Raw genomic sequence first — 14,336 nt, forward strand, 5'->3', positions numbered from 1 at the left:
GTTTTTCTTTTTCTCTTTCATTCTCTTCTTCTACTTTTTTTTTTTTAATTTGAATTATTCTTTCTTTATTTATTCATTTTCTTTTTTTTTAATTTTATTTTATTTTAAAACTTTACATAATTGTATTATTTTTGCAAAATATCAAAATGAATCCACCACAGGTATACATGTGTTGCCCATCCTGAACCCTCCTCCCTCCTCCCTCCCCATACCATCCCTCTGGGTCGTCTCAGTGTACTAGCCCCAAGCATCCAGTATCGTGCATTGAACCTGGACTGGCAACTCATTTCTTACATGATATTTTACATGTTTAAATGTCATTCTCCCAAATCTTCCCACCCTCTCCCTCTCCCACAGAGTCCATAAGACTGTTCTATACATCAGTGTCTCTTTTGCTGTCTCGTACACCGGGTTATTGTTACCATCTTTCTAAATTCCATATATATGTGTTAGTATACTGTATTGGTGTTTTTCCTTCTGGCTTACTTCACTCTGTATAATAGGCTCCAGTTTCATCCACCTCATTAGAACTGATTCAAATGTATTCTTTTTAATGGCTGAGTAATACTCCATTGTGTATATGTACCACAGCTTTCTTATCCATTCATCTGCTGATGGACATCTAGGTTGCTTCCATGTCCTGGCTATTATAAACAGTGCTGCGATGAACATTGGGGTACACGTGTCTCTTTCCCTTCTGGTTTCCTCAGTGTGTATGCCCAGCAGTGGGATTGCTGGATCATAAGGCAGTTCTATGTCCAGTTTTTTAAGGAATCTCCACACTGTTCTCCATAGTGGCTGTACTAGTTTGCATTCCCACCAACAGTGTAAGAGGGTTCCCTTTTCTCCACACCCTCTCCAGCATTTATTATTTGTAGACTTTTGGATCGCAGCCATTCTGACTGGTGTGAAATGGTACCTCATAGTGGTTTTGATTTGCATTTCTCTGATAATAAGTGATGTTGAGCATCTTTTCTTGTGTTTGTTAGCCATCTGTATGTCTTCTTTGGAGAAATGTCTATTTAGTTCTTTGGCCCATGTTTTGATTGGGTCATTTATTTTTCTGGAGTTGAGCTGTAGGAGTTGCCTGTATATTTTTGAGATTAGTTGCTTGTCAGTTGCTTCATTTGCTATTATTTTCTACACCATGACCAAGTGGGCTTTATCCCAGCGATGCAAGGATTCTTCAATATCCGCAAATCAATCAATGTAATACACCACATTAACAAATTGAAAAATAAAAACCATATGATTATCTCAATACGTGCAGAGAAAGCCTTTGACAAAATCCAACATCCATTTATGATAAAAACTCTCCAGAAAGCAGGAATAGAAGGAACATACCTCAACATAATAAAAGCTATATATGACAAACCCACAGCAAACATTATCCTCAATGGTGAAAAATTGAAAGCATTTCCTCTAAAGTCAGGAACAAGACAAGGGTGCCCACTTTCACCATTACTATTCAACATAGTTTTGGAAGTTTTGGCCACAGCAATCAGAGCAGAAAAAGAAATAAAAGGAATCCAAATTGGAAAAGAAGAAGTAAAACTCTCACTATTTGCAGATGACATGATCCTCTACATAGAAAACCCTAAAGACTCCACCAAAAAATTACTAGAAATAATCAATGACTATAGTAAAGTTGCAGGATATAAAATCAACACACAGAAATCCCTTGCATTCCTATACACTAACAATGAGAAAACAGAAAGAGAAATTAAGGAAACAATTCCATTCACCATTGCAACGGAAAGAATAAAATACTTAGGAATAGATCTACCTAAAGAAACTAAAGACCTATATATAGAAAACTATAAAACACTGGTGAAAGAAATCAAAGAGGACACAAATAGATGGAGAAATATACCATGTTCATGGATTGGAAGAATCAATATAGTGAAAATGAGTATACTACCCAAAGCAATTTATAGATTCAATGCAATCCCTATCAAGCTACCAACAGTATTCTTCACAGAGCTAGAACAAATAATTTCACAATTTGTATGGAAATACAAAAAACCTCGAATAGCCAAAGCGATCTTGAGAAAGAAGAATGGAACTGGAGGAATCAACCTACCTGACTTCAGGCTCTACTACAAAGCCACAGTTATCAAGACAGTATGGTACTGGCACCAAGACAGAAATATAGATCAATGGAACAAAATAGAAAGCCCAGAGATAAATCCACGCACATATGGACACCTTATCTTTGACAAAGGAGGCAAGAATATACAATGGATTAAAGACAATCTTTTTAACAAGTGGTGCTGGGAAATCTGGTCAACCACTTGTAAAAGAATGAAACTAGAACACTTTCTAACACCATATACAAAAATAAACTCAAAATGGATTAAAGATCTAAATGTAAGACCAGAAACTATAAAACTCCTAGAGGAGAACATAGGCAAAACACTCTCTTCTACTTTTTAAAACTGATTGATTTATTTGGCTGTTTGGATCTTAGCTGTGGCACATGGGGTCTTCATTGAATCATTTCAATGTGGCACATAAACTCATCATGTGCTTCATTAGTTGTGGCACTCGGGGCTCTAGAGTGCACGGGCTCAGTAGTTACAGCCCGCAGCATGTGTGACCAAGGACTGAACTCATGACTGCTGCATTGCAAGGCAGATTCTTAACCGCTGAGCCACAAAGAAGTCCCTTCCTCTCCTCCTCCTTTACTTTCAACAATCTTTACTATCCAATCATTTTAAAAAACTAAGTGTGGTATAATTGGCATATAACATTACAATAGTTTCAGATATACAACATGCTGCTGCTGCTGCTAAGTCGCTTCAGTCGTGTCCGACTCTGTGTGACCCCATAGACGGCAGCCCACCAGGCTCCGCTGTCCCTGGGGTTCTCCAGGCAAGAACACTGGAGTGGGTTGCCATTTCCTTCTCCAATGCATGAAAGTGAAAAGTGAGAGTGAAGTCACTCAGTCGTGTCCGACCTCAGCAACCCCATGCAGCCTTCCAGGCTCCTCTGTCCATGGGATTTTCCAGGCAAGAGTACTGGAGTGCGGTGCCATTGCCTTCTCTGATGTACAACATAATGATGTGATATTTGTATATATTACAAAACGATCACCACAGAAAGTCTAGTTAACATCTGTTGTTATACACAGCAATAACTTTTTTCTCTGGTTGTGAGAACTTCTAAGATTTACTTCTTAGCAACTTTCAAATACAATACAGTTTTATTAACTGTAGTCACCACTTTGTACATTACATTCCCAGAACTCGCCTACCTCTGACAACTACCAATCTGTACTCTGTGTCAATGAGCTGTTTTTATTTTTAGATTTTACATATAAGTGAGATCATACAGTATTTGTCTTTCTCTGACTTATTTCACTTAGCATACTGCCTTCAAGTTCCATCTATGTTGTTGCAGATGGCAAGATGCTGCTCTTTTTTATGGTTTCATAGAGTCCCTTGGACAGCAAGGAGATCAAACCAGTCAATCCTCAAGGAAATCAACCATGAATATTCATTGGAAGGATTGATGCTGAAGCTGAAGCTCCAATACTTGGGCCATCTGATGCAAAGAGTTGGTTCACTGGAAAAGACCCTGATGCTAAGAAATACTGAGAGCAAGAGGAGAAGGGGGCAACAGAGGATGAGATGGTTGGATGGCATCACTGACTCAATAGATATGAGTAAGCTCAGGAAGATAGTGAAGGACAGGGAAGCCTGGCTGGCGTGCTGCTGTCCTTGGGGTTGCAAAGAGTCAGACATGACTTATCAATTGAACAATACAATATCCATTGTATGTGTGTGTGTGTATATGTGTGTGTGTGTGTGTGTGTGTGTGTGTATATGCTAAGTCGCTTCAGTCGTGTCTGACTCTGTGCGACCCCATAGATGGCAGCCCACCAGGCTCCACCGTCCCTGGGGTTCTCCAGGCAAGAACACTGGAGTGGGTTGCCATTTCCTTCTCCAATGCATGAAAGTGAAAAGTGAAAGTGAAGTCGCTCAGTCGTGCCTGACTCTTAGCGACCCCATGGACTGTAGCCCACCGGCTCCTCCGTCCATGGGATTTTCCAGGCAAGAGCACGGGAGTGGGGTGCCATTGCCTTCTCCCGTGTGTCTACAGGACACACCACATTTTCTTTATCCATTCATCCATTGATGTTATAGTCCTATTTTCAAAGCCCTCTTTCGAACTTGGTGCTAAGATAATGATGGGAGGAAAAGCTTGGCACAGACAGCAGGTAGAGAGAAAAGGAGTAATTAGAAAAGAAAAAATCACAGAGAGAGAACTTTATTTTTCCAGTAAAATTTCTTACAAAGTATAGATTTTCAGGTCTCCTCTTCTGCCACTCTTTCCACTCTCATTGACCGCCAATTTGCTAATCTTAGGCTGGCCAGGAATACACTTTCTATTTAGAAAGCCAGTGCAGCCAGATTTGGGCTCAGGCCTGGGGACTGACTCACTTTTGCTAGGATGACACATCCACTGTGCGTGTTTCACAATTTTCAGAAACACCAGATTTATTTCTGTCAGTACTCAGAGCCTCACATCGCTGTCCACCTAAGGCCACACACTGAGGCATTGCTATTTTTTTTTTTTTTTTGCCTGGGGCCTCAATGGATGGGAAGACTTCCCGTGACTGAAATATCACCCTTGTTTGTAAGGAGAGAAAGTCTGGCCAAATATCACAGTGTTTTTCAACCAGAACTTGGCTGGCGTTCAATAGCCACCATGCCAAGGTTGGACCAGCCAGAGAGAAGGCTGTGAGCGCAGAGGGGGTTTGAGACTTGAAAATAAGGTGAAAAAAGGAGGGGAGGGAAGCAGACAGCAGAGACGGGAGGAGAGACTTGAGGGTTGGTTAAGTTTGGAGTGAAGGGAAGGGAGAAGAAGGGAGGGAATTTAAAAAGAAAAAGGTGGAAAGGGAAATAAAAAAGGGAGGATCAGGTGAGAGGGAGGGAGGGAGGAACTCACTTTAACTAGTCAACTACTACGTGCGTGCCAAGCATTGTTTGTAGAGCTTCTACACATATCCCACGTAACTCATAACCAGTGTGTGGGTGGGCATGACTAATCCTCAGTAGTATTAATGAAGAATCAGGGGCTCATAAAGCTGGAATAGCCCCGCCCCCAGGTATCCTGATGGCACAGGGCAGAGCAAGAATATGAAGCCTGGCTCTCTAACTCCATAAAGCCCGGAGGACTCCGCTGGTGATCAGAGTCTGATGGGACCGTCCCCTCTGAGGGGGTTGTTTCCACACTTAGACACTAAGTACTTTGGACGCGAAGGGCCTGCCACATACACAAGGCTCGGGATTCAGAGCTTTCTGGAAACTTTCTCCAGGGTAAACAAAAACAACCACTTCTACTATTTTGCCAACAAATCTCTCTCCAAAAAGGAAAGGAAAGGAAAAGGGAAAGTGATGCTATTTTTTTCCCCTCCAAAGTAAAGGTTAAAACAACATTTTCTTTGAGCTGATGTGTGAGCAGCCAGCAGACATTTCTTTGGTAACCATCTCCATGTGTCCATGTGGAAAGTACCTTGCAGTGACTAAGCGTGAGTCGAGGTGATTCACTTGTCACTCCGCTTCGGGACTCCGGGCTTGTTTGTCTGTGTGTTTCCATCAGCTTCAGATCCGGACATCCTGTACCCACCCCCCCAACACCCCCGTAGGGCACAGGTGCCAGAGAATGTGCCCCTGTCTCTGCTCACAAGGTGACGACCTTGGGGAGGGTGTGGACCCCTAGTCTTCTGGGAGGTCTTAGCTGCTAATTCCCTCAGGAACTGAGGAGGCGGGGGTTTGCAATGAAATGAGATTAACTGACTGAGAACCAGGGTGTGCTGGGAGTTTCTGTCTGAGGTTGTCTTAATCTCCCTCACTGGGACCCAAGGAGGTACCGGTTGCTTTTCTTCTTCATTGAAACTGAGGACCTAGCAGAAAAGGCCCAAGAACTCGGGGCTGGTAAACGGCCAGGTTGGCACCTTGAAGCAAGAGTATCTGTCATGGCACAGAAATGCTCCCAGGACCATTGATTCTGCTTGATAATTCTTTTTTATGTAAACTTTTTATGAGAATTATATTATCTTAGTCCTTTGTGGCTGCTATAATATAATATGATACACTGCTAAGTTGCTTCAGTCGTGTCCGACTCTGTGCGACCCCGTGGACTGCAGCCCACCAGGCTTCTCTGTCCCTGGGATTCTCCAGGCAAGAACACTGGAGTGGGTTGCCATTTCCTTCTCCAATATGATACACTAGGTGGTTTGAACAGCAGAAGTTTATTTCTTAGACTCCTGGAGGGGGTGAAGCCCAAGATCAACACGCTGGCAGATTTGGTGAGCACCGCTTCCTGGTTAATGGATGGGCAACTTCTTGCTGTGTCCTCATGTAGAGGAAGGAGTAAAGGAGTTCTCGGGCGTTGCTTTTATAAGGGTGCTAATCCCAACCACTTCTCAAAGGCCCCAGTGGCAAGGAGCATCACACTGGGGATTAGGTTCCAACATGTGAATTTAGGGGGAACACAAACTGAAGGTTTATTCAGTCTATACATATACATATAGAGAGGGCACACACCCTGAGTATATAGTTTGGAAAATTTTCCCAAACTGAATGTAGCCTGAAACCAACATCTGAATCAAGAAATAGAACATTATCTGGGATAGCTTATTTCCAAGATGATGGCCATCAATTCCTTCCTTCCATGCACAAGAAGAAGTGAAGACGGGAGGTGGGGTGTAGGGATAAACTAGGAATTTGGGATATATGTACACACATACATATGTACATACATACTATACATAAAACAGATAACCAGCAAGGACTTACTGAAAAGTATCAATTCAGTTCAGTTCAGTTCAGTCACTCAGTCGTGTCTGACTCTTTGCGACCCCATGAACCGCAACATGCCAGGCTTCCCTGTCCATCACCAACTCCTGGAGTCCACCCAAACCCATGTCCATTGAGTCAGTGATGCCATCCAACCATCTCATCCTTTGTCGTCCCCTTCTCCTCCTGCCCTCAATCTTTCCCAGCATCAGGGTCTTTTCAAATGAGTCAGCTCTTCACATCAGGTGGCCAAATTATTGGAGTTTCAGCTTCAGCATCAGTCCTCCTTCCAATGAACACCCAGGGCTGATCTCCTTTAGGATGGACTGGTTGGATCTCCTTGCAGTCCAAGGGACTCTCAAGAGTCTTCTCCAACACCACAGTTCAAAAACATCAATTCTTCGGCGCTCAGCTTTATTTATAGTCCAACTCTCACATCCATACATGACCACTGGAAAAACCAGAGCCTTGACTAGATGGACCTTTGTTGACAAAGTAATGTCTCTGTTTTTCAATATGCTGTCTGCATAGTATAGGGAACTTTATTCAATATCTTATAATAACCTATAATTTAAAGTAATCAGTAAAAATATGTATAACCGAATCACTTTTCTGTACACCTGAAACACTGTAAATCAGCTGTACTTCAATTTTTAAAATGCAGTCATTTTTAATTAAAAAAAAAAAAAGGAAAACACACATGGCGTAAAGAATCACCCAGCTGAGACCTACCTGACCCTGAATTCCTGACCCAGAAAGTCATGAGATATAAAGAAATGGTTGTTGTTTTAAGCCCGTAATTTGGGGGTAATTTATTGAACAGCAGTAGGTAATAAACAGTATCAACCACTGCAGAAGACTCCTGTGACCCTTACCAGTCATAATGTTTCCTCCAATGGTAACCATGCTCCTGACTTCCTATGCTACAGATTATTTCTGTCTGTTTTTATACTTTCTATCAATCATACTATTTTTGGTCTCTTTAAGTTCAGTTCAGTTCAGTCGCTCAGTCGTGTCTGGCTCTTTGCAACCCTAGGAATTGCAGCACGCCAGGCCTCCCTGTCCATCAGCAACTCCCAGAGTTCACTCAAACTCACGTCCATTGAGTCGGTGATGCCATCCAGCCATCTCATCCTCTGTCGTCCCCTTCTCCTCCTGCCCCCAATCCCTCCCAGCATCAGAGTCTTTTCTAATGAGTCAACTCTTCGCATGAGGTGGCCAAAGTACTGGAGTTTCAGCTTTAGCATCAGTCCTTCCAAAGAACACCCAGGGCTGATCTCCTTCAGAATGGACTGGTTGGATCTCCTTGCAGTCCAAGGGACTCTCAAGGGTCTTCTCCAACACCACAGTTCAAAAGCATCAATTCTTCGTCGCTCAGCTTTCTTCACAGTCCAACTCTCACATCCATATATGACCACTGATAAAACCATAGCCTTGACTAGATGGACCTTTGTTGGCAAAGTAATGTCTCTGCTTTTTAATATGCTGTCTAGGTTGGTCATAACTTTCCTTCCAAGGAATAAGCATCTTTTAATTTCATGGCTGCAATCACCATCTGCAGTGATTTTGGAGCCCCAAAAAATAAAGTCTGACACTGTCTCCACTGTTTCCCCATCTATTTGGTCTCTTTAGCTCCATATTATTTTTATGACATTCCTCTCTGATGTCGCTTGTAGCTACAGATCATCACTCTCATTGCTGTGTTCCGCTGTGTGAATATCTTTATTTATCATTCTACTGTTGATAGACATTTGTGTTGTTTCCAGCTTTGCGTTATTATGCATAGCGTTGCTGTGAGCATTCCAGTGTGTGTATTTCTGCTGGATGTACATTTGGGAGGGGAACTGCTGGGGAATGAGGTGTTTTTAGTTTTTGCAGCTGTGGTCACACAGGTTTTCAAAGTGGCCGTGCCAGTTTACATGCTTAGCAGCAGTGTTCTATGGTTGCTTCCTCCACGTTCTCCTTAGAACTTGCTATTTACTGTATTTTTCATTCTGTGTCTGAGAATTGTATACAATTTTCTAACACATGAGAAGCAGCAGGGCTATCCACCTGCCAATGTGGCATTTGAGACTTGCAGGCTAAAAGCAAAAAAGAAAAAACAAAACAACTGAAAAACTGAGCTCCCTTGACCCGGATGGGAAGGAATGTTACAACAGTTCATTCATGTCCAGAAGAAGGCTGCTGGGTTTAGCTTCCACTTTCCTCACTCATCTGGAGAGTTTCTGCTTTGCAATCAGGCTCCCTGAAGATGCAATGAGGAAGTGATTGGGATTCTGAGTATTTTCTTCATTCTTGGGCTCTGAGTCACCTCTAGGTCATGGGGTATTTGGAAGGAGGTGAAGCAGAGCATGGCAATTGGGTTTATTTTAGGGCAATCAGATGGCTGGATTATAAAAACCTATTCAAAGGATTTGAAAATTCATCCTGCCAGACCCTCCATGACTCATGGGTTTATGCTTCCTAATTGATGTGACAAGACATCTGGGCATACTGCACTCAAAATTACCAGGAAAATACAAGAGTGTGACTGATTTGGGCAGATAGATTGAACTTAACGGCAACTGGAAAAACTGGACTTCCTGTAGCTAACTTGCCCCAAGTCCAGTAGAATCACAGATTTTGAGAAATCGCAGAAACTCAGTGTGCTGGTTTGTTTTTGGTGTCAATTGGCTAGGCTATAGTACCCAGTTATTTTAACTAAACACTAACCTAGGTGTTATCACGGGGGTATTACGGAAGTGTGGTTAACCTCTACAATCAGTTCACTTTGAGTAAAGGAGATTGTCCTTGATAACATGGTGGGCCTTGTCCAAACAGTTGAAGGCCTTATAAGCAAGAAGTAAAGTTTCTTGGGGAAGAAGAAATTCTGACGTAAGACTATAGCATCAATTTCTGCCTGACTTTCTAGCCTTCCCTATGGCTTTCAGACTATATACGTATGTGTGTCTATATACACATATAGAGAGATGGATGGCTAGATAACTGTGTGGATGGATGGATGGACAGATGATAGACACATAGTTTTGTTTTTTCTGGAGAACCCTCACTGATACATAGGGTTTAAGTGAAGTGAAACAGTCCAGAAGAAATTTACAGATTTTGATCAGAGGCCAGTTTATCCTGTTTCTGCAATGTCCTTGGAGTGGACTCCTGAGAGTAGGTCTGCCAATCAAGTGCCAGTCCTGCTCAGCCTGACTCAACTGAAGGGGAATGGAGCTGAAAACCACACCATGGAAAGGCTTCAGTGATAGTTTGTCCATCGAGTCTTGGAGCCAAGCAGGTGGTTAGACCTCACCTGCTTCTGTGAAAGTTGATCTTCTTTCATCATCAGAGGAAAACTATAGCTGAAGGCAGCTCTTTTTGATGTAACTTGGAGTCACAAGCAAGGGGTCCTCTGTGATCATCTGCTCTCTCCTGACCCATTCAGTCTGAAAACACCAACATCCTTACTCGCTTAGACTGAGCCATGACTGGCACTAGATTTGCCCTGATGGTCTTATGTTTTGCTCTTTTATAAGTAAAGTCAATAAAATAATTCTTTAGAACAGTTTTCATAGTAATGATTTGAAAAATACTATAATTACTAAATAAATAACTGGGGGTTTTTTTGCCATAAAATAATTAATGTGGCCCCATATATGGATTTCTGAGATGTGACTTGAAATGGCAAAACAACCAACCTCAGCTGTTTTGTGCCAGACAGCTCTGTCTTAGACTGCTGATGACCTTGGAGGGCAAGCCTTCATGGTAATTTAGCCCTTCTAACCTCGAGTTTTATAGACGCGAGAGCAGAGGGGAACTTATGAGGTCATCTTATTTTGACACTATCATGATGCATTTGACATCGCATGGCATAGCTCCTCACAGAAATAGAAAGCATCAAACTGCACTCAGAAGTCCATACGCCACGTATATTAAGTTAATCTTAAAAATGCATTCCAATATGCATTAGGTACAGAAGAATACGTTTGATTCCACTTATACGAGATACCTAGAATAGTCAAATTCATAAAGTCAAAAAGTACATTTGTAGATGCCAACTGCTGGGTGAGAGTGGGGTGAAAAGGGAATTAATGTTTAATGCGGACTGTGTTTCAGTTCAGGAAGGGAAACGATCCGGTGAAAGTTGCACAATAATGTGAATGTACTTAGTGCCACTGAATCGTGCAACTAAATTTGCTTTAAAATGTATGCATTATATTATGTGACTTTTACCACAATAAGAAAAAAGAAGTCCATATGCCAGACCCTGTGCACATGGGTATTGGGTCATGTGCTCCAACGCTTCTAGCTCTCTGTAGAAAAACGACAACTGTCAGCTGTAATTTTAATACTGCAGTTTTAATTTTAAAGCTCGGTGAGTTCAGTTTTACTATGTTTATACATAAAACATACATAGATCAATATTGAAAGGCCTTAAATGCCCTATGAACTCCAATAATTTGGCCACCTGATGCAAAGAAGTGAGTCGTTGGAAAAGACCCTGATAATGGGAAAGATTGAAGGCAGGAGAAGGGGATGACAGAGGATTAGATGGTTGGATGGCATCATCTACTGAGTTTGGGTAAACTCCGGGAGTTGGTGATGCACAGGGAGGCCTGGCGTGCTGCAGTCCATGGGGTCACAAAGAGTCGGACACGACTGAGCAAATGAACTGAACTGAACTGATGCATACGTATCCACAAGTCCACACACAGATAAGATATACCTGAATTGGAGAAGGAAATGGCAACCCCCTCCAGTATTCTTGCCTGGGAAATCCCATGGAGAGAGGAGCCTGGTGGGCTACAGAAAAAAAGAAAAAAAAAGAGCCTATTGACATCAAAGGACATCCTTGTGGATGCAGGAGCAAGAGCGCCTGCCTTACAGAGACTGGACAGGCTCAGTCCACTGAGATGCATTCTACTCACCCCCATGGCTCTAGATGCTCCCCTGCCAATACAGTCTTCCTCTGCTGACAGGACACTTACAGATACTTGGAGACTGTATCACTTCTCCCTTGAAGAACCTCCAAGGACTCTCGTTTCCAATGGGATAAAAGTCAGACTCCTAAGCTTGACATCTATGGTCCCCTCACCATGCCCATGGTTAGCACAGTTCTCCAGCAACACACAGAATGAGGCTCTCCCTTCTCTGAACACACTGGGCTTGTTCTAACATCCATGCGCTCATCTGTGCTATTGCCACAGGCTCTTTCTTCTCATCCCTTCTACCCAGCAATACCCGGCTTTTAGGAGCCAGTTCTCGTATCCCTCCCCCATCAAGTCCTTTCTGGATCTCCTGGGAAAACTGTTTTCCCCTTAACTTGCTCCTACAGCAGATTTCATGGGTTTCAATTATGGTCCTTATTATGCTGCACCGAATGAGTTTTTCTTCATGTATCAGCTTCCCTCTTTAGACTGGGAGCTCACCGGGCAGTAGAGGATGAGTCTTATTTCCAGGTGTGTCCCAATCATCCAGCCCAGAGCCCAGCCTGGTTTAGGGTACCAGCTGAGAAAGAAATGACTGATAAGTATATTCATTCTCTTGTTCATTTATGCAACAAATATTGTTTATTCTGGAGCAGGCATGAAGCAGGGGGAAAAAAGACATATGGCTCTGTATCTGAAAGAGCTTACAATCTAAGAGGTAAGCACGCATGCCCACGTTCAGGTGGGGCGTGTCACTGCTGAATGAGACCCTGTGCCTGCTCTTTCTTGACTCTGGGGTTTTACAAGCACGTGCCAATGTGGGCTTGCTGTTCTGAACCATCACATGGAGAGCACCTGCCATAGGGAGTCTTCAGAATCCATAAAACCAGAGCAGCAAGCAAGAAACCACTGTGAGTGTAAGCCACTGAGATCTGGGGGGCTGTTTGCTACTGATGCAATATCCAGTCTATCCTAACTCATCCTTAACCCATGGTGTAAATCTTCTTAATGACAGGAAAAGTGTCCCGGCTTGAAATGCAGGCTTGTGCTCTGGGGAAGAGAAGTCTTATTTTGAGGGTCCTTGCTGCCCTTCTGTTTCTCAAAGTGCCAGCCAGAGACTGAACCTAGGAACCAGGGCATCTGTTCTTTTTAGCCCAAGAGAGGACCCACTGGAAACACCCCCCTTAGTGTCATTGCAGGCTCCATACAGGGACCAAAGATCTGCCTGAGGTCTGTGTGAAGGGCTCTGACCTTGGCCAGGGGTCAAGTCTTGCTCTGTTCTTGGGAGGGAAACCTGGTCTCCCTGCCCAGCTGACTATTCCCAGGACTTAGCACCTGTGTGTATAAGAGGCTGAGGCCAAGGTCAGCATCCATGAGTGGCACAGTGAGTGGGCAATCTCACTGTGGCCTAGAGTATCAGTGCAAATGGCTCCTTTTATTCCTTTCTAACTGTGGAAACCTGGCCACCGAAGTGTGAGTGAGTGACTGTGTGTGCGCATCTGTGTGTGTGTGTGTGTGTTTCCCCAAATAATTCTCTAGGGGTTGCCTCATGGTCCTATTTTACCAACTGGAACCTGAGATGTAGAGGCTCAGGAACTCAGGTCAATATCATGGGTTATTTAGGCAAACAGCTGGAGTTCAAAAAGAGGCCTTTTCATTTTAAAGGTTTGGTTCTTTCCACGGCCACGTGACTGCAGACGTGCATTTCAACAAACACTGGTTGAGAACGTCTCGGCAGTAAGTGTTGAATGAGCAATAGGTGTGAATGTAAGCAGAGCCTGGCCCCTGTCCTGGGTGAGCTGTCAGTGTGTTGGGAACCCAGGCACACAGACAGTTGAGAGTAGCAAACACCACATGTAGAAAGCACCAGGGAGGTCGGGCTTCTCTGGTGGTCCAGTGGTTAAGACTCCTCCCTTCCACTGCAGGGGGCAGGGGTTCGATCCCTGGTTGGGAGAACTACGATCTCACAGGCCACATGGTGTGGTCAACAGTGAGGGACTGGCAGAGACGGCTTCCTGGAAGAGGGGCCACAGGGCTGAGATCTGAAGAATGATGGGGAATTTTCTGGGCAGCTACAGAGGTGGGGGAAGAGAATCCTAAGCAGAGACTCAAGCGCATGCAGAGGCTCTGAGGTGTGAGATGACAGGACCTGACGGGTGCTGAAAATCTGGCTGGTGTGACAGGGAGCGGTAGGCGGGGAATTTTAAATTTGCAAGTGACCTACAGCTCTTTGAGTTTTGTGGGGGCCTTGAATAATTTAGATAATTGCAAGATGTCTTCCTTTGGCTTCACATCAAAGTCACCCCTTCTCGGCATCTCCTGAAGTTGCTGAGGACGCTGGCTCCGGGCCACTTACCACCCCCCTGGTGGGACCAGCGGCCGGCCGGCCTGCCGCAGCCTCTGTGGGCAGCGCCCTGAAGGTACTGAGTGTGTTTCAGCCAGGGTGGCTGAGAGCCAGACAGCCTTCCGGGCCTCCACCAAAGGGAGCAACAGCAATTTTAAAGGAGAAGGTCATTGGCTTTGTTTGGCGAGACTTCTCCATCTTATATGCTGTGCTAGTCACTTTAAATATAATATTATCTCATTTGATTCTCTCATCCCAAGGGGAAGATTTTAT

General features: G+C 43.7%; 1 long non-coding RNA gene across 1 annotated transcript; it reads right to left on the reverse strand.

The window, feature by feature from the left end:
* Window positions 1-7,586: 7,586 nt before the first annotated feature.
* Window positions 7,587-11,600, reverse strand: LOC147367749 (uncharacterized). Its single transcript, XR_015169321.1, has 2 exons — window positions 11,518-11,600; window positions 7,587-8,887 (listed from the first exon to the last, which is right to left on the reverse strand). It is a non-coding gene; the product is annotated as an uncharacterized LOC147367749 (long non-coding RNA).
* Window positions 11,601-14,336: the final 2,736 nt, after the last annotated feature.

This window comes from Bos grunniens, chromosome 8 (assembly GCF_055505025.1).
Source record: "Bos grunniens cultivar Pamir isolate PY7600 chromosome 8, Bosgru_T2T1.0, whole genome shotgun sequence".
In the NCBI taxonomy this organism is placed as follows: Eukaryota; Metazoa; Chordata; class Mammalia; order Artiodactyla; family Bovidae; genus Bos; species Bos grunniens.